The sequence below is a fragment of the Cervus elaphus genome, chromosome 11 (genome assembly GCF_910594005.1).
Source record: "Cervus elaphus chromosome 11, mCerEla1.1, whole genome shotgun sequence".
NCBI lineage: Eukaryota > Metazoa > Chordata > Mammalia > Artiodactyla > Cervidae > Cervus > Cervus elaphus.
The window spans coordinates 52033465-52055253 of NC_057825.1; the positions used below are offsets into that span (position 1 = coordinate 52033465).

The following is a 21789-nucleotide window of genomic DNA, read 5'->3' on the forward strand; positions in this document are numbered from 1 at the left end:
TACACTCAAATTTGGAAAACTCAGCAGTGGCCACAGGACTGGAAAAGGTCAGGTTTCATTCCAATTCCAAAGAAAGGCAGTGCCAAAGAATGCTCAAACTACTGCACAATTGCACTCATCTCACAGGCTAGTGAAGTAATGCTTGAAATTCTCCAAGCCAGGCTTCAGCAATATGTGAACCATGAACATCCAGATGTTGAAGCTGGTTTTAGAAAAGGCAGAGGAACCAGAAATCATATTGCCAACATCTGCTGGATCATTGGAAAAACAAGAGAGCTCCAGAAAAACATCAATTTCTGCTTTATTGACTATGCCAAAGCTTTGACTGTGTGGATCACAATAAATTGTGAAAAATTCTGAAAGAGATGGGAATACCAGACCACCTGACCTGCCTCTTGAGAAACCTGTATGTAGGTCAGGAAGCAACAGTTAGAACTGGACATGGAACAACAGATTGGTTCCAAATAGGAAAAGGAGTACGTCAAGGCTGTATATTGTCACCTTGCTTATTTAACTTATATGCAGAGTACATCATGAGAAATGCTGGGCTGGAGGAAGCACAAGCTGTAATCAAGATTACTGGGAGAAATATTAATAACCTCAGATATGCAGATGACACCACCCTTATGGCAGAAAGTAAGAAGAACTAAAAAGCCTCTTGATGAAAGTGAAAGAGGAGAGTGAAAAAGTTGGCTTAAAGCTCAACATTCAGAAAACTAGAATCATGGCATCCAGTCCCATCACTTCATGGTAAATCAATGGGAAAACAGTGCAAACAGTGGCTGACTTTATTTTGGGGGGGCTCCAAAATCACTGTAGATGGTGAGTGCAGCCATGAAATTAAAAGACGCTTACTTCTTGGAAGGAAAGTTGTGACCAACCTAGACAGCATACTAAAAAGCAGAGACATTATTTTGCCAGCAAAGGTCCATTTAGTCAAGGCTATGGTTTTTCCAGTGGTTGTGTATGGATGTGAGAGTTGGACTGTGAAAAAAGTTGGGTGTTGAAGAATTGATGCTTTTGAGTGTTTGACCAAGACAGACAGACATGTTCTCTCAAGACAGAGGCAGAAATGTTCTCTCAAGACATATGCTAAGTTTTCATTATGGCAATGGTCCAGGGGTTATGCAATAATGGTCTTGGAAAAGAAAAGAGACCTAAAGGGTGGTTAGTTCTTAAGACAGTAAATGTGCCCCCTCTCTGGGAGAAACAATTGATATATAAAAACCACTACAATAATGTAAAGTAATTAGCCTCCAATTAATAAAAATAAATGAAAAAAATGATACAAATTTAATTAATCTGGAGATATGATAAAAGTGCATCTAAAAACTAAACACTTCTTGGAGGTAAAGCATTGAGACCTTGAACAATATTCTCCAATATCTAAATGCATCTTGATATTCCTCAGAAATAACCAGGGACACTGAACAATGATCTGTCATAAGAAGGACCCTTTGATAAAGGGTATGAATCAGTAAGAGATCCCTTGGTAACTAAGATGGTAAACAATCTGCCTGCAAGGCAGGAGACCCAGGTTCAATCCGTGGGTCAGGAAGACCTCCTGGAGAAGAGAATGGCTATCCACTCCAGTATTCTTGTTTGGAGAAATCCAATGGATAAAGGAGCCTGGTGTGCTATAGCCCATGGGGTCACAAAGAGTTGGACACAACTGTGCAACTAACAGGCACACACATATGCATCAGTGAACTTACCTTCACTTAAAAAAGAGGAACAGCAATATTAATTTGTGGTTTGTCAGATGGAATATAACTGACCTTGACCCAGATCATTTTCTTGAGGAATTGGCCAAGTAAGCAAAGCTAATGTGCTATGATAATGGACTCCTGACATATTCTGATGTAGAGTAAAATTCAGTCTGGTTTTCATTGTGTGGGTGGCAAGAAGCAAGTATATCCACATCTTTCTACAATAGTATGTTCCTTGGCAGAATATATTTAGAGGCTAAAGTAGTTCTAAGGCAAGAGATTTTGGACTCCCAGCAAATCAGGCAGGTGCATATTTTCATATTGTTTGTTGAGAAACCCCTAGATATTTGTTTGTCATATCTGACTACAAATCATCACAATCTTATATATAAAGTGGTGTGGTTGTGCAAAATTTGCTTGAATTAAATAGAATTTGATTAAAGTTATTAGAGACTTTTTGTATAATATAAACTTTCTGATATGATACACTATATATTACACTGTTCTCTATCATTTCCATCACCTCAGGCAATTACCACTCCTGTATTCTAACCACATCACCTATTAGGGATGATTCTCAGAAGATTTGATATTAGCTACTGCTATCATGTTAAAGAGATTTGGGTTTCCATATAAACCTCTATTTTGAACTGAAGGTCAGCCATTTCTTATTTTAAAGTAAAATAAAAGGAAACATGTATTTATTCTATAAGATATTTACATTTAAGGAGTTGTGTGAAAATCATTTTATTTGTTTATTTATTTTTGTTGTCTGTGGTATGCAGTACATTTTTATTCTTGAAAGCTTTTGAGACTGTGTGGAGAAGACGGGTGGCAAAAATCTAGCAAAAATGTAGTTGGTGCTGTTATATGGTGCTAAATATTCAGATAATATTTATTGAACTTCTAAAAGGATTTAGTGCCTTAGTCACCGAGGAAATTAAATTAGAACAAAAACATGAAACATTTCAGGACAATCACTTTTAAATTGATAGAAAACTAATAATACTTCACTTTAGAATGATTGATTGTACCCTAGAAATTACAGATATTAGGTAGTCACACCTTCTTTGTGTTATATACCTTTCATATATTTTGTAAATCAGCTAAGACTCTTTAAAATATTGTATAGACAACTGAACGATATTCATGTTATCTACTACAATATTGTCTCTTTAAATGTACAAAGGCCATTGATGTTTCTATGACTTTACCATATTTTTCCTATGAAGGTATATATTCATGGTAAAGTTATATACATGTTTGAAGGCCTGGTTCATCTGATTATCACCTCCTTTCATTTATTAATGCATACCATTCACCGAAGAAAGGGAAATTTTTCATGAACATATATATATATATATCTTCATGTCACCTCAAGCGTAATTCTTGCAGAAAACTCTAATGTGGAGGAATTATACCTTGGCAACATACATTTGCTTTGCATTCTGCTTTTTCCAGAACAACCCAAGCATAGACCTATTGTCTGATATAATTATCAATAACACATATTTCACTTAAAAATCATTTGAACATCCAATTATATCATGTGTTCCTATGAAATTAATGTCAGTTGCTTTTGTCTCCAAGATTTAATAATTTGTTGTTTTTTAATTGAATTAAATTTAAAGTATTTCCAAGGAAATGCACATTTTAACAGTGTCAAGCTAGTCATTTCAGGAGAGATCAGGTTCATTTAAGATGGTTTGAAAAAAAAAAAAGAAAAAAAAAAAAAAAAGATGGTTTGGCTATAGAAACGCTAGTCATTTCAAATTAACTCTTCCACTGAACATAAATATAAAACTAAAAGAAACATGTGCAAAATATGTTTTAAATTATCTGAGAGCTCTAAATGAAGTGGAGAATTACAGGAGCAAGAAACCAAATAACTCTAGAAGCCCAGAGCTCTGAACTTAGTAACAGGATCAGTTTTTCTTTTTAGTACCCACATGGTCCCCTAAACAAGAGAAACTGATGCATAAGTTTCAGAAATGGATACGAATTTATAACATATTCATAGAACTGAGAGGGCAAATTTGAAGTTTAGGGTTTGCCACAGATAAGCATGGCTGGTAAACAATCCATCAATCCAGGTTAGATTCAGAAGGCAACTTCCTCTATGTAATGATACACTGAAAATAGATCAGAACTCCACTGAACAGGCTGAAAATGACACTCACAGATATTGAATCCTAGCTTTACTTAAATACCTAATTGGGTTAGGGAAATTAAGATTATTAATATTGCCAATTTAGACTGGTAAAGAATCCGCCTGCAGCACGGGAGACCTGGGTTCGATCCCTCAGTTGAGAAGATCTGCTGGAAAAGGGAAAGGCTACCCATTCCAGTAGTCTGGCCTGGGGAATTCCATGGGCTGTATAGTCCATGGGGTCTCAAAGAATCGGACACGACTGAGCGACTTTAACTTTCACTTTCTCCTCTAGTTTTTTGTATGCATCATATCTAAACTTGATAATTTCTCTTTGTTTCCAACGATTAAAAAATGTCTTACACTCTGTGTTGTGTGTGTGTTTAGTCATTAAGTCATGTCCGACTCTGAGACCCCATGGGCTGTAGCCAGGCATGCTCCTATGTCCATGGAACTTTTCAGGGAAGAATACTGGACTGGGTTGCCATTTCCTTCTCTTGGGGATATTCCTGACCCAGGAATCTAACCCATGTCTCCAGCATTAGCAGGCAGATCCTTTACCACTGAGATACCTGGGAAGCCCCTTACAATCTCTAAGAGGTAATAAACTCATTCTTAGAATGAAAAACACAAATTTAAACAGTGTCTTTTCTTGCCTCTCTTAGTTTTGTCATTTGCAAATGACATCATTGAAAATGTAGAATTTCTATATTTAAGAATAAGAAATTAATATTCCTGAGGAATACAAGATAATGGAAGCAGAACACCCTTGATACCAAATTGAACTTTATTTATGATAATATAAGGGCTGGGATGAAAACTAGGCATCTGTGCACTTGGTGAAATGTAGTATTTCCTAGAGTCTTGTTCACAGTTTTATTTATTGAAGCAATACATATTTACTGGGTATCTGTATGTTGCTGGAACAGTCGGACACGACTCAGTGACTAAACAACAACACACTGCTGCATCCTGTTCTTCATAGAAGGGATACAGAGTTTTTGTTTGTTTGTTTGTTTTAAACCTAACCTCATCGAGCTTATATTCTAATATGTGAGTATAATAAGCAAAGAAGAAAGAAATTTTGTATAAGAATGTGACAGGTATTTAAGTATAATAAAGTAGTCTAATAAGTGTAGAATGATCCTGGGAAAAAGGAATGTGATTCATGAAGTACTAAAGAAAGCTTTTAGTATGATGCATTTGAGAAAGATTTGAAGGGAGTGAAAGGGTAAACCATGTAGGTCCATGGGGGACTGCATTTATTATAAACCAATGGAAAAATGACTGAGAAAATCATAAAGTGGAGAGACACTTGTTTGTATGAATAATAGCAGGTCAGGAGTGAAATAAGACATGGAGAGGTAGATTATTTGCAAATCTGAAGATAGAAACAACATAATTTACTAATGAACTGGTCTTAGGACTTGAAAGTTATCAGGATAACTACAACACTTTTTGTGCAAATGGGAAAACAGCTATGTCATTTAATTAAGTGTAGAAGTCTGCTTATGAGCCACTATTATTTTGGGGAATCGGTGTTGGTGGAAAGAAAGAGTGTGTCTTGAACGGTGCATTAAATCATAATAAGCATTCAAGTTGAGATAGCAAGGGGGCAGGTAGATACATATGAGTCTAGAATTCAGAAGAGAGACACAGTTTAAAAAGATAATTTAGGGAGCCAGCCTTTCAACAGGTCCAAAATCAATAGAATGTGTAAAAAAAAAAAAAAAATGACCATAGATAGAGAAAATGAAGTCTAGGACTCACATGTAGCCCTTCACTTGCTGGTAAGGCACTCTGAATGGATGATAAGACACTGAGGGAGAATCTCTTTCTGTACATTTCCTAGCTCCTAAAGATCATCTGCCTTCCTTTCTCATGGTCCCCGTCCATCTTCAGACCAGCAATGGTCAGTTAAATCTTCCTCACTTTGTATTATTCTAGCACTGACACTTTTTTTGCCTCTTGTTTCCACTTTTAAGTACCCTTGTGATTTCACTGGGTCCCCTTAGATAATCTAGTGGAATTTTAAATCATCTGATTAGTAAACTTAATTCCCCTTTTCTATGTAGCATGAAAACTTAACAGGTTCTGGGGATTAGGATATGGAAACCTTTAGGGGTTTCCTTATTCTGTCCACAATAAAAGGGAATTAATGTAAAGCTAAGTATTGATGATAGGCAACATGAAGGCCATTGATGATCTTATCAAGCAATATCTCTGCAGAGCAGTTTGTGTAAAATCTAATTGGAATGCATTTAGGAGAGAAGGGGAAGATGAAATTTAGATTAAAAAGCTAAAGATAGCTCTTTTGAAGAGTTTGCTAAAGGAGAACAGGAGATGAGTTCAGGATAAAGTGTTCTTGAGAGGAGAGGTGAACTGATAGAATATAAACTGATAAAAGAGCAGAAATGTAAGATGTAGGGAAAAAAACAAAATTATAGGAGTATAATTATTGAGTAGGTGATTCATAATGGAATCTAGTGAAACATAATATAATTGAATTGAACAGGAGCTTCATCCACAGTGAAAGAAAGGATGGTAGAATACAAAGTTAAGGTTTCAGGTTGGTCAGTCTAGAATGAATGAATGTTTAGTCACTCAGTTGTGTCTGATTCTTTGTGACCCCATGGACTGTAGCCCTCCAGACTTCTCTGCCTTATGGGATTTTCCAGGCAGGAATACTGAAGTGGGTTGCCATTTCCACCTCCAGGGGATCTTCCTGACCCAGGGACCTAATCTGTATCTCCTGCATAGAAGGCAGATTCCTTAGCCTCTGAGCAATCAGGGAAGTCCCAGCCCAGTGGGGATGATGTTAATATGTTCTTGTATAGTGTTTATTTTCCAGGGATATCAGAAATTAAATAATCAGCATAAAACAAGGAAGAGAGAGAATTTTTTAACATTTAAGAAGAAAGACAAAGTTGTAAAATAATCACCTTGTATGGTACTTCAAAATATTTTCAAGTCATGGTACACTTGGAAAATATTTGTGCAAAACACTGGAAGACATGTAAGTGTGCTCATAGCTGAAGGTGTCTGGGAGTAATTGCAGGGTAACTAGGATCTATAAGTCAGCCCAGACATCTAACTGTTCTATGAACAGTGGAACAATAGTTTGCAAATTTGTAACATATCTGAGGTATTTCAGTGTATGTTAGCACAGTGATTGGGGAATGAGTATGGAATGAAACACACTAGGGAAAGGGTTAAAAATGATGAACAACTCCTTTAAAGTTATTTTTCCTTCACTTAGGTGAGACTATAGCATACCTGTGTGGTTTTCTACAGCCACGTCTAGATGCATGGCAAGAAAGAACGTAGACAAAGTCAATATGAAGTAAAATTGATTTTTTTCTCCCAAATGGAGAGAAAGCTACCAAAACCAGCATATAGGCAAAGGAGAGACTGTAGTGAAAGACCATGGGAAGAAAAATAAAGGTGTGAGGGGAAATGAGGGAGATGGCATAGATAGTGGGATCAATGTAATGGTATCACAGTTCCGTCAAAGGATGTAATTTGTAAGAGATACAAGTCAGAATGGAGAATGATTACAGCAAGATTCTTACATAACTGCAGTTACTGGCAGTGGTCAAACTTTAGGATATGACTATAAAAATAGTGGCTGATGTAAAGAAATTGAAAAGATAATTGGAAGAGAGGAGACGATGCCAAGATATCAGAGTATCAAGATTTATAACAAGAGAAGGTGAGAAAAAAGGGCCAGGAGCTAAGATTTTCAATCATAGACTCCAAGTATGTTTCTGAGCCCCTGTCTTCATGTGCTGGCTGAGTGCTCATTCTGCTTTGAAGGACCAAGCAAAACTGTGCAGTAGTTATCTTCCTAAATTTAACATACATTTCCTAGAAAATCCAGCTCTTCTGCCTTAATATACTTGTTTTTGGATCCATAATTACAAGCACCAACTGGAGCTTTGATGTCGCCAGATATCGGTCTTTATTTCCCCACTTTGCTGTTTGGCTGGTTCTTCCTCTTTCTTCTCTTTCAAATACAAATTACTCTCTAGTCCTTCCACACTCCAGATAAAGCTCCCTCTCTAATTTTGTGAAAACTTTGAAGCAATCAGAAGAGAAATCTCATAGACTACAACTAGCATACATACAAACCTACCATATTTTGAACTCACATGCACCATATTTCTACTAATTTAGCTGAACTTAGCAGCTTTTATAAAAATCAATTTCACCAAGAGTATTCTAGGTCTTATTCTTTTTTTCCTACTTAAAACATTACTATAGCATCATCATTTTTCCCTCATTAGTGGATCATCCCAGAACTAACAAGAAATTCAGTAAGAATGGTTCCTGATAGCACTTATTTTTCTAATAGTTAGTGAGATATCTTATCACATACTTTTACATCTAATCAATTTAAAGTAGTTATCTATATGGACTTTCTATCAATTCCTTTTTTCCCATCTCATCTTCCTCACTCTGTTTTATTATATTGTACTATATATAGCATGATATTCACAATTTACATGAAAATATATATTTTAAGTTGATAGCTTGATGAGCTTTAACATATATGTATGTATATTCAAGCAACTCAGAACTCTGTGAATATATAATATTTCCAGCACTCTAGAAATTTTCCTAATGTCCATTTCCAGTCAATTTCCCCAAATCCCTGTAAGGCAACTATAACAGTACTGGATTGGCAAATATTCTTATTGATATTATGGTAACAGTGGGAGAAAGATTAAGAATATTTATTGGGACAAGACCATGGATATATTTAAACTCTATTAGTATTTTTCATTAAATTGTCTATGTAGGGATATATTTTATCCTGTTTTATCAAGTAAAGAACCTTTTTGAAATTTCCTTCAATAAGCTAAATTAAACCTTTTAGTATGCCCATTTACTTAAATATAACTCTGCACAAAGATTTTGGTTCTTATCATTAAGCCTGTCTGCTATAAGTGGTATTGTGCTGCTTGGAAATCTTGAGTCTGAAAATTGTGTATCATTCCCTGAAAATATGAATAAGTAACTCATGATCTTACTGCGAGTCATTGATTTCACTTTTGGAATGTCATTGGGCCAAAGTCCCAAATACATTCTCCCTCTATGTGTGTGCATGTGTGTGTGTGTGTGTGCGTGTGTGCACATGTGTGTGCTCTATGTTGTTTCAATCATGTCCAACTGTTTGTGACACTATGGACTGTAGTCCACCAAGATCCTCTGTAGGATTCTTCAGTCAAGAATATTGGAATTGGTTGCCATTGTCTCCTCCAGGGAATTTTCCAGACACAGGGATTGAGCCGGTGTCTCCTGTGGCTCATGCCTTGCAGGTAGGTTCTTTGCCACTTGACCACCACTATAGGCTCCAGTTATTCACATTTCTAACCTTTGAATAGCTATTACCTTTGGAAAGGCCTCTCCTTTCATGTCTAAACCCTATACCAAAATTCCCAGCTTACCTTTTAATGTTTACTTTGATGCTTACTGAGATTAACATTTATTTATTAGTTTGTAGTTCTTGCTTACCCCACTCAGCACATATCTTCTGAATAATATTAAGTGAAATTCCATATCTTAGCTATAATTTTCAAAATTGATTTATTTCATATATGCATCTATGTTTTAATCATTATTTTACGTGATTACTGATAGAAATCTTTTCTTACATTGTCTCTTTCATCTATACAAATATTTTAAATTTTAAAATCTGCCTATCTCTTAAATGTCTATTTAAGTGTAAGCAAGGCTGACTGGAATCTGAACTCAATTGCTAAGTCAATTTCTGCCTCTACCCTTAACCAAGCAGCCTTGAGTTTCTTGACTTTTGTATCCATAGAAATTCTAGTCCTGCTTGCTTATTGTCATAATTGCTTGTAGTTTTATTACAGTACTTTAGATTATCCCTGAATTAGTTTCTATTCTATTTTGGTTGTTTTCTTTTCTTTCTTTTTTTTTTTTTTTATTAGTTGGAGGCTAATTACTTCACAACATTTCAGTGGGTTTTGTCATACATTGATATGAATCAGCCATAGATTTACACGTATTCCCCATCCCGATCCCCCCTCCCACCTCCCTCTCCACCCGATTCCTCTGGGTCTTCCCAGTGCACCAGGCCCGAGCACTTGTCTCATGCATCCCACCTTGGACTTTCATGTATCAGATTGTTCAATTATTTACTTAATTTACTTTTTAACTGGAGGAAATTTCTTTACAATGTTGTAGTGGTTTCTGCCATGAGTGCTTGTGTCCTCAGTCTCTAAGTCATGTCCATCTCTTTGTGACTTTATGGACTGTAGCCTGCTAGGCTCCCCTGTTCATAGGTTTCCCAGGCAAGAATACCAGAGTGGGTTGCATTTCCTTCTCCAGGGGATCTTCCTGATCCCTGGGATCAAACCTACATCTCCTGCATTGGCAGGCAGATTCTTTACCTCTGAGCCACAAGGGAAACCCCACAAATACAAATCAGCCATAATTATAAACATATCATCTCCCTCTTGAACCTCCCTCCCCTCCCCATGTACCAGACTAAGTTTAATAAATGTTATTTGGGTGGTGGTGACTCCTTAGTACACAAATCTTGAATAATATAGACAGTTGTATAGTCGCACGTCCTGACACATTGTAAAATTCTTCTGGAGATGAGAGAAAATATGCATTGTCATCACATTATTTTTCATTATTCAGTGTCTCTTGACTCCTCCCAAGCTACTAAATGTGAATTCTCTCACTGTCTTTTACACACTCTATGTGTCTGTCTTTACCTGATTCTCCATATCAAGTCATGAATTTAAGTTTGACATCATTTATTTTTACCTCCCACTCACCTTGCAACACACACTCCAGTCAATTCTGGACTCTGTCTATCTGGGTTAGTATTCTGGGTCTGTCTCTAGCTTTGTGTTCTCTGGAAACTTATTTAACATTGTCTTGCTCTATCCTCCTTTTGTGTATATCATGTTACTGACCTCATAACAAATACAACATTGTAAAACAATTTTCCTCCAATTAAAAAATAAATTTAAAAAAATGCATAGTATATCACTTTCCACAGATCCTGCCATAGATAAGAACTTGATAAATGTTTAGATTTATTATTAATTATGGGAAGGCAAAGAGTATTTTCCACAGATTCTATTAGTTCCACTTTCCTCTTGCTGTGTCCCCAGAACCATGAGAACATTATTTATTCAACTGTCTCACCACTCTACACAAGCATGCATGCATCCCTTTACCATACTAGCGTTCCCTTGACAATGCCCAGATAGAGTCTCTCACATTTATTATCTTCCTGATACCAGTTTGGAAGTAGTCTCCCTCCCATTATATTAGAAAAGCTATAATACAAAGTAGGAGATGCCAAGAATCCAGGTTATACCTATGGGACATTTCTAAAATGTCCTGAGTATTTCAGAAGCTAACCAGAAAATAAACAGGTTAAACTTGAAAAAAGAATCTTGACAGAACTGTGAGGGCTCTCCAGGGTCTTTCAAATTCCTCATATGAAAATCAATTTAAGAAAAAAAAAAGTCTGCTTCACAGAGAGCAGCCTCACCTTCCAGGTTTTGCTTGTTCATATCAGAAAGGTTACCATACCTAGGATAGGAAGCAGCCCCTGTCATGAGTTCAGTGGTCATATCTTCACAAAATTTTTATGTAGTCTTTTTAAAATTTTCAATAAGAGTTCTGAGGAGTTATATTATTCTATAAATCAATGTATTTTTTTTCTTTCTTTTTTTTTTTTTTTTTTTTTTACTGCTAAGTCCTTTACCTTAAATCTCAAACTCAGACTGATACAGAAACATCTTGATATAGTAGCTGTCATTATTAATTGGTAAATAGTTTCCCTTCCCTTTCTACCTCCCAGATATATGGTGATTGACTTCTTTTGTGCCTTTGTAGTCAAGTGGACTGTGTACCTCATTTTGGTCACTGAGCTGTGAGCAAACATGATGTGTTATACTTCTGGGCTATGGTAAACTATTACTAATGAAATTCTTCAAAATCATCTTTTCCTCTGGCATGGAGACTGGCCATGTTTGCACTAATGTACCATCAATGAAACTATGAGCCATGACATGTAAGGCCACCCAAGATGGACAGGTCATGGTGGAGAGTTCTGACAAAACATGGTCCACTGGAGAAGGGAATAGTAAACCACTTCAGTGTTCTTGCCTTGAGAACCTCATGAACAGTATAAAAAGGCAAAAAGATAGGACACTGAAAGATGAACTCCCCAGTTTGGTAGATGCCCAATGTGTTACTGGAGAAGAGTGGAGAAATACCTCCTGAAAGAATGAAGAGGATGAGTCAAAGTGAAAACAATGCCCGGTTGTGGGTGAGATTGGTGATGGAAGTAAAGTCCGATGCTGCAAAGAACAATACTGCATAGGAACCTGGAATATTAGGACCATGAATCAAGGAAAATTGGAAGTGGTCAAATAGGAGAGAATCAAGGAAAATTGGAAGTGGTCAAACAGGAGATGGAAAGAGTGAACATCAACATTTTAGGAATCAGTGAACTAAAAAGGACCGAGTTCAAAATGCAGTAAGTGAGTATAATCTCAAAAACAACAGAATGATTTCTGTTCATTTCCAAAGCAAACCATTCAGTATTACAGGAATTTAGGTCTATGCCCCAACCGCTAATGTCAAAGAAGCTGAACAGTTTTATGAAGACCTACAAGACCTTCTAGAACTAACACCAAAAAAAGATGTCCTTTTCGTCATAGGGGACTGGGATGAAAAAGTAGGAAGTCAAGAAATACCTGGAATAACAGGCAAAACCGGCCTTGGTATACAAAAGGAAGTAGGGTAAAGGCTAACAGTTTTGCCAAGAGAATGTGCTGGTCATAGCAAACATCTTCTTCCAATAACACAAGAGAAAACTCTACATATGGACATCACCAGATGGTCAATACTAAATCAGATTGATTATATTCTTTGCAACCAAAGATGGAGCTCTATACAGTAAGCAAAAACAAGACCAGGAGCTGATAGTGACTCAAATCATGAACTCCTTACTGAAAAATTCAGACTTAAATTAAACAAAGTGGGAAAACCACTAAACCATTCAGGTATAACCTAAATCAAATCCCTTACAATTATACAGTGGAAGTGGCAAATAGATTCAAGAGATTAGATTTGATAGACAAAGTGCCTGAAGAACTATGGATGTAGGTTCATGGCATTGTACAGGAGGCGATGATCAAAACCATCCACAAGAAGAAGAAATGCAAAAAGGCAAAATGGTTGTCTGAGGAGGCCTTACAAATAAGTGACAAAAGAAGAGAAGCAGAGAGGAGCTAAGATGGTGGAGGAATAGGACAGGGAGACCACTTTCTCCCCTACAAATTCATTGAAAGAACACTTGAACGCTGAGCAAACTGCACAAAACAACTTCTGACCGCTAGCAGAGGACATCAGGCGCCCAGAAAAGCAGCCCATCGTGTTCGAAAGGAGGTAGGACAAAATATAAAAGATAAAAAGAAAGACAAAAGAGCTAGGGATGGAGACCCATCCTGGGAAGGGAGTCGTAATAGAGGAAGTTTCCAAACACCAGGAAACCCTCTCACTGGCTGGTCTGGGGGAAGTTTTTGAATCTCAGAGGGCAACCTAACTGGGAGGAAAAATAAATAAAACCCACAGATTACATGCCTAAAAGCAACTCCCAGCAGAAAAGTACCCCAGACGCCCGCATCTGCCACCAGCAAGTGGGGACAGAATGGAGAGGAGCGGGCAGCATTGCTTAGGGTAAGGACCAGGCTTGAATGCCCTGAGGGCAATTGGAGGGAGCTAACATGAGATAGCAACTTAAACTGTGGGATAGCAGGAGAGAGAGAGAAAATTAACCGGCCCGAACACACTGCGGGCCTGTTTGCAGAACAAAGGAAGAACTGAGCGATCCCAGAGAAGAGCTAGCCAGTGGCGGACCAGTCCATCCCCTGCTGGAGGCAGGAGGTGGTGGGGGGGGAGGGGGAGCGGCAAACTTGACCCCAGAGACGGCATCCCCTACCAAACTGCAAAGAGGCTTCTGGATGATTGACATCGGCCAGGAGGGTCATGGCAAGAGACCAGCTCCCCAGAACAGACATAAGGCGCACCCGACCCGGCACGCGCAGAAACTGAGGCAGGGACCGCGGAGGGGATAAGGTGCACCACAGCAGGGAGAATGCACCAGTCAAGCCCCTGGCTGCCTGAGCTGCTCGGGTAGGGGAAGGCACAAAAGGCAGGCCCAACCAATCCGCGCTTTTGTGGAGGACCTGAAAACCGGAACCACACGCCACGCAGGGCCCGCTCCCTATAGAGCAGCCTGGAGCCTGAGCAGTGTAGACCGGGAAAGCACACTCCCGTGAGCGGGGGCAAAGCCAGTGTGGCTGGAACACCGCGGGTGCTCCCCACACACGCCAGTGACATTTGTCTGCAGCGCCCCTCCCTCCCCTCAGCACCACTGAACCAGCGAACCTAAACATGAGACCGCCTCCACCCGCTTGTGTCAGGGCAGAAATTAGACACTGAAGAGACCTGCAAACAGAAGCCAAATAAACAAAGGGAACCTCTTTAGAAGTGACCGGTGCAACAGATTAAAATACGTATAGATAACACAGACTACACCGGAAGGGGCCTATAGATATCAAGAAGTGTAAACTGGAACAAGAAGCATCTGAAACTGAACCAAACCCACACTGACCTCAACAGCTCCAGAGAAATCAGAGAAATTCCTAGATATATTTTTACTTTTTATTTTTAATTAAAAATTTTTTTCTTTTCCTTTTTTTAATTTTTTCTCCTTTATTTTCTTTTAAAATTCCCTATTACTCCTCCATTACTCCTTAACTTTCATTTTCATTTTCATATATTTTTACTATTTTTTAATTATTTTTTTTCTTTTTTCTCTTATTTACTTTTAAAGTCCTCTATTACTCCTCTATTACTCCTTAATTTTCATTTTCATTTCACTATAACCTTCCAAAAAAAGAGGCCCTATTTTTAAATGGAACTTCATATATATCTCTAAAATTTTTTGTGTTTTTGTTTTTGTTTTTAATATTATATTTTTAAGAGTCTAACCTCTACTCTAGATTTTTAATCTTTGTTTTTCAGTATTTGATATCAATTTTGGACATTTAAGAATCCAATATTCAGTATCCATTTTTACTCAGGAGTGTGATGATTACTCTCTCCCCCTTCTGACTCACCTTTTTCTCCCCCAGATCACCTCTATTTCCTCCCTCCCCCTTCTCTTCCCAATCCAATTCTGTCAATCTCTGAGGGTGTCTGGGCTACAGAGAACACTTAGGGAACAGAGGACTGCATAGATCTGTCTCTCTCCTCTTTAGTCCCCCTTTTTCTCCTCCTGCTCATCTCTATCTCCCTCCTTCCTCTCCTCTTCTTCACGTAACTCTGTGAACCTCTCTGGGTGTTCCTCAAGGTGGAGAATCTTTTCAGCATTAACCTAGAAGTTTTATTATCAGTGCTGTATAGTTGGAGAACTCTTGAGGCTACTGGAAGAATAAGACTGAAATCCAGAGACAGGAGACTTAAGCCCAAAACTTGAAAATACCAGAAAACTCCTGACTACAGGGAACACTAATGAGAGACCATCCAAAAGCCTCCGTACCTACACTGAAACCAACCACTACCCAAGAGCCAATAAGTTCCAGAGCAACACATACCATGCTAATTCTCCAGCAATGCAGGAATATAGCCCTGAGCGTCAACATACAGGCTGCCCAAAGTCACACCTAACATATAGACCCATCTCAAAACTCACTACTGGACACTATATTGCACTCCAGAGAGAAGAAATCCAGTTCCATGCACCAGAACACGGACACAAGTTTCCCTAACCAGAAAACCTTGACAAGCCAATTGTCCAACCCCACCCACTGGGAGAAACCTCCACAATAAAAAGGAACCACAGACCACCAGAATACAGAAAGCCCACTCCAGACACAGACATTGTGTCATTAACCTTTAAGGTAAATGGGTTGAATGCCCCAAACAAAGACAAAGACTGGCTGAATAGATACAAAAACAAGACCCTTATATATGCTGTCTACAAGAGACCCACCTCAAAACAAGGGACACATATAGACTAAAAGTGAAGGTCTGGAAAATAATATTTCACACAAACGGAGACCAAAAGAAAGCAGGAGTCGCAATACTCATATTAGATAAAATAGACTTTCAAATAAAGGCTGTGAAAAGAGACAAAGAAGGACACTACATAATAATCAAAAGATCAATCCAAGAAGAAGATATAACAATTATAAATATATATGCACCCAACATAGGAGCACTGCCATATGTAAGGCAAATGTTAATGAGTATGAAAGGAGAAATTAGCAGTAACACGATAATAGTGTGAGACTTTAATATCCCACTCACAACTAAACAGAAAATTCACAAGGAAACAGAAACTTTAAATGACACAATGGACCAATTGATATCTATAGGACATTTCACCCCAAAACAATCAACTTCACCTTTTTCTCAAGTGCACACAGAACTTTCTCCAGAATAGATCACATCCTGGGACATAAATCTAACCTTGGGAAATTCAAAAAATTTGGAATCATTCCAGTCATCTTTTCTGACCACAGGGCAGTAAGATTAGATCTCAATTACAGGGAAAAAATTATTAAAAATTCAAACATATGGAGGCTCAATAACATGCTTCTGAATAACCAACAAATCATAGAAGAAATCAAGAAAGAAATCAAACTATGCATAGAAAAGAATGAAAATGAAAATACAACAACCCAAAATCTATGGGACACTGTAAAAGCAGTGCTAAGGGGAAGGTTCATAGCATTACGGGCTTACCTCAAGAAACAAGAAAAAAGTCAAATGAATAACCTAACTCTACACCTAAAGGAACTAGAGAAGGAAGAAATGAAGAACCCCAAGGTTAGCAGAAGGAAAGAAATCTTAAAAATTAAGGCATAAATAAGTGCAAAAGAAACTAAAGAGACCATAACAAAAGTCAACAAAGCTAAAAGCTGTTTTTTTTGAAAAAAAATAAACAAAATTGACAAACTGTTAGCAAAACTCATTAAGAAAAAAAGGGAGAAGAACCAAATTAACAAAATTTGAAATGAAAATTGAGAGATCACGACAGACAACACTGAAATACAAAGGATGATAAGAGACTACTACCAGCAGCTCTATGCCAATAAAATGGACAGCTTGGAAGAAATGGACAAATTCTTAGAAAAGTATAACTTTCCAAAACTGAGCCACAAAGAAATAGAAGATCTTAACAGACCCATCACAAGCACGGAAATTGAAACTGTAATCAGAAATCTTCCAGGAAACAAAAGCCCAGGACCAGATGGCTTCACAGCTGAATTCTACCAAAAATTTGAGAAGAGCTAACACCTATCTTACTCAAACTCTTCCAGAAAATTGCAGAAGAAAGTAAACTTCCAAACTCATTCTATGAAGCCACCATCACCCTAATTCCAAAACCAGACAAAGATGCCACACACACAAAAAAAGAAAACTACAGGCCAATATCACTGATGAACATGATGCAAAAATCCTTAACAAAATTCTAGCAAACAGAACCTAACAACATATTCAAAAAAATCATACATCGTGACCAAGTGGGCTTGATCCAGGAATGCAAGGATTCTTTAATATCAGCAAATCAATCAATGTAATACACCACATTAACAAATTGAAAGATAAAAACCATGATTATCTCAATAGATGCAGAGAAAACCTTTGACAAAATTCAACATCCATTTATGATTAAAACTCTCCAGAAAGCAGGAATGGAAGGAACATACCTCAACATAATAAGAGCTATATATGACAAACCCACAGCAAGCATCACCCTGAATGGTGAAAAATTGAAAGCATTTCCCCTAAAATCAGGAACAAGACAAAGGTGCCCACTCTCACCACTACTATTCAACATAGTTTTGGAAGGTTTGGCCACAGCAATCAGAGCAGAAAAAGAAGTAAAAGGAATCCAGATAGGAAAAGAAGAAGTGAAACTCTCACTGTTTGCAGATGACATGATCCTCTACATAGAAAACCCTAAAGACTCTACCAGAAAATTACTAGAGCTAATCAATGAATATAGTAAAGTTGCAGGATAAAAAATTAACACACAGAAATCCCTTGCATCCCTATGCACTAACAATGAGAACACAGAAAGAGAAATTAAGGAAACAATACCATTCACCATTGCAACAAAAAGAATAAAATACTTAGGAGTATATAGATCTAAAGAAACAAAAGACCTATACATAGAAAACTATAAAACACTGATGAAAGAAATCAAAGAGTACACAAACAGATGGAGAAACATACTGTGCTCATGGACTGGAAGAATCAATATTGTCAAAATGACTATACTACCCAAAGCAATCTATAGATTCAATGCAATCCCTATCAAGCTACCAATGGTATTCTTCACAGAACTAAAACAACTAATTTCACAATTTGTATGGAAATACAAAAAACCTTGAATAGCCAAAGTAATCTTGAGAAAGAAGAATGGAACTGGAGGAATCAACCTGCCTGACTTCAGACTCTACTACAAAGCCACAGTCATCAAGACAGTATGGTATTGGCACAAAGACAGAAATATAGATCAATGGAACAGAATAGAAGCCCAGAGATAAATCCACAAAACTATGGATACCTTATCTTTGACAAAGGAGGCAAGGATATACAATGGAAAAAAAGACAACCTCTTTAACAAGTGGTGCTGGGAAAACTGGTCAACCACTTGTAAAAGAATGAAACTAGCAGACATTCTAACACTGTACACAAAGATAAACTCAAAATGGATTAAAGATCTAAATGTAAGACCAGAAACTATAAAACCCCTAGAGGAGAACATAAGCAAAACACTCTCTGACATAAATCACAGCAGGATCCTCTATGACCCACCTCCCGGAATATTGGAAATAAAAGCAAAAGTAAACGAATGGGACCTAATGAAACTTAAAAGCTTTTGCACAACAAAGGAAACTATAAGCAAGGTGAAAAGACAGCCCTCAGAATGGTAGAAAATAATAGCAAATGAAGAAACAGACAAAGGATTAATCTCAAAAATATACAAGCAACTCCTGAAGCTCAATTCCAGAAAAATAAATGACCCAATCAAAAAATGGGTCAAAGAACTAAACAGACATTTCTCCAAAGAAGACATACATATGGCTAACAAACACATGAAAAGATGCTCAACATCACTTATTATCAGAGAAATGTAAATCAAAACCACAATGGGGTACCATTACACGCCAGTCAGGATGGCTGCTATCCAAAAGTCTACTAGCAATAAATGCTGGAGAGGGTGTGGAGAAAAGGGAACCCTCTTACACTCTTGGTGAGAATGCAAACTAGTACAGTCGCTATGGAGAACAGTGTGGAGATTTCTTAAAAAACTGGAAATAGAATTGCCATATGACCCAGCAATCCCACTGCTGGGCATACACACTGAAAAAAACATATCTGAAAGAGACACGTGCACCCCAATGTTCATCGCAGCACTGTTTATAATTGCCAGGACATGGAAGCAACCTAGATGCCTATCAGCAGACGAATGGATGAGGAAGCTGTGGTACATATACACTATGAACTATTACTCAGTCATTACAAAGAATTCATTTGAATCAATTCTAATGAGATGGATGAAACTGGAGCCCATTATACAGAGTGAAGTAAGCCAGAAAGATAATGACCAATACAGTATACTAACACATATATATGGTATTTAGAAAGATGGAAACAATAACCCTATATGCAAAACAGAAAAAGCGACACAAATGTACAGAACAGACTTTTGGACTCTGTGGGAGAAATCGAGGGTGGGATGTTTTGAGAGAACAGCATCAAAACTTGTATATTATCAAGGCTGAAACAGATCACCACCCCAGGTTGGATCCATGAGACAAGTGCTTGGGGCTGGTGCACTGGGAAGACCCAGAGGGATGGGGTAGAGAGGGAGGTGGGAGGGGGGATCGGGATGGGGAATACATGTAAATCCATGGCTGATTCCTGTCAAAGTATGACAAAAACCACTATAATATTGTAAAGTAATTAACCTCCAACTAATAAAAATAAATGGTAAAACAAAAAAAGAAGAGAAGCAAATACTCAAAGATGAAAAAGAAATATATATCCATCTGAATGCATAGTTACAAAGAATAGCAAGGAGAGATAAGAAAGTCTTCCTCGGTGATTAGTGGAAAGAAATAGAGGAAAAAAATTGATTGAGAAAGACTAAATATATCTTCAGGAAAATTAGATATAGGGAACATTAGTGAAAGATTAGGGAACACTACATGCAAAGATGGTCACAATAAAGCCCGGAAACAGTATGGGCATAACAAAAGCAGAATATATTAAGAAGAGGTGGCAAGAATACACAGAAGAACTACACAAAAGGATCTTAATGACCCAGATAACCACAACGGTGTGATCACTTGCCTAGAGCCAGACATTCTAGAATGTGAAGTCAAGTGTGCCTTAGGAAGCATCACTACAAACAAAGCTAGTGGAGGTGATGGAATTGGGCTGAACTAGTTTAAATACCAAAAGATGATGCTTTTAAAGTGCCACATTCAATATTCCAGTAAATTTGGAAAATTCATCAATGTCCATAGGACTGGAAAACCTGAGTTTTCATTCCAGTCCCAAAGGCTATGCCAAAAAATGTTCAAATGACTACACAGTTGCACTGATCTCACACACTAACAAAATGATGCTCAAAATTCTCCAAGCTAGGCTTCAACAATATGTGAACCAAGAACTTCCAGGTGTTCAAGCTGGATACAGAAAAGGCAGAGGAACCAGAGATCAATTTGCCAACATCTGTTGAATCATAGAAAAAGAAAGAAAATTCCAGAAGAATATCTACCTCTATTTCATTGATCACAGTAAGGCCTTTGACTAGGGGATCAAAATAAACTATGGAAAATTCTTAAAGAGATGTAAATACCAGATCACCTCGCCTACTTTTTGAGAAATCTGTATGCAGGTCAAGAAGCAACAGTTAGAACCAGAAATGGAACAAAGGACTGGTTTAAACTGGGAAAGGAGTATGTCAATGCTGTATGTTTTCATCCTGCTTATTTAACTTATAAGCAGAGTACATCATGTAAAAGGCCAGGCTGGTTGAAGTACAAGCTGGAATCAAGATTGCAGGGAGAACTATCAATAACTTCAGATATGCAGATGACACCACCTTTATAACAGAAAGTGAAGAGGAACCAAAGTGCCTCTTGATGGAAATGAAGAGGAGAGTGAAAAACCTGGCTTAAAACTCAGCATTCAAAAAGCAACGATCATGCCATCTGTTCCCATCCTTTCATGGCAAATAGAAGGGGAAATGATGGAAACAGTGACAAACGTTATTTTCCTGGGCTCCAATATCACTGCAGATCATGACTGCAGCCATGAAATTACTGGATGCTTTCTCCTTGGAAGAAAATCTATGACAAACCAAGACACCATGTTAAAAAGCAGAGACAGCATATTAAAAAGCAGAGACATAACTTCACCGAAAACGCTCCATTATGTGGTCTAAATTTCACATGTATGGATGTGAGATTTAGACCATAAAGAAAGCTGAGTGCCAAAGAATTGATGCTTTTGAACTGTGGTGTTGGAGAAGACTCTTGAGAGTCCCTTGGACTGCAAGGAGATCCAATCAGTCAATCCTAAAGGAGATCAGTCCTGAATATTCATTAGAAGGACTGATGCTGAAACTGAAGCTCCAATAATTTTGCCACCTGATGAGAAGAGCCGACTCATTAGAAAAGACCCTGATTCTGGGAAAGATTAAAGACAGGAAAAGAAGGGTAAGTCGGTGGATGAGATGGTTGGATGGCATCACCAACTCAATGGACATTAGTTTGAGCAAGCTCCAGGAGATGGTGTCCTTGACCCCAGGACAAGGAAGTCTGGGGTGCTGCAGTC

The 21789-nt window shown here is 37.8% G+C and overlaps 1 long non-coding RNA gene across 1 annotated transcript; it reads right to left on the reverse strand.

The window, feature by feature from the left end:
* Positions 1–620: 620 nt before the first annotated feature.
* LOC122702978 lies at positions 621–21216 on the reverse strand. Its single transcript, XR_006343390.1, has 3 exons — positions 21154–21216; positions 16708–16711; positions 621–716 (listed from the first exon to the last, which is right to left on the reverse strand). It is a non-coding gene; the product is annotated as an uncharacterized LOC122702978 (long non-coding RNA).
* Between the last annotated feature and the right edge of the window lie 573 nt (positions 21217–21789).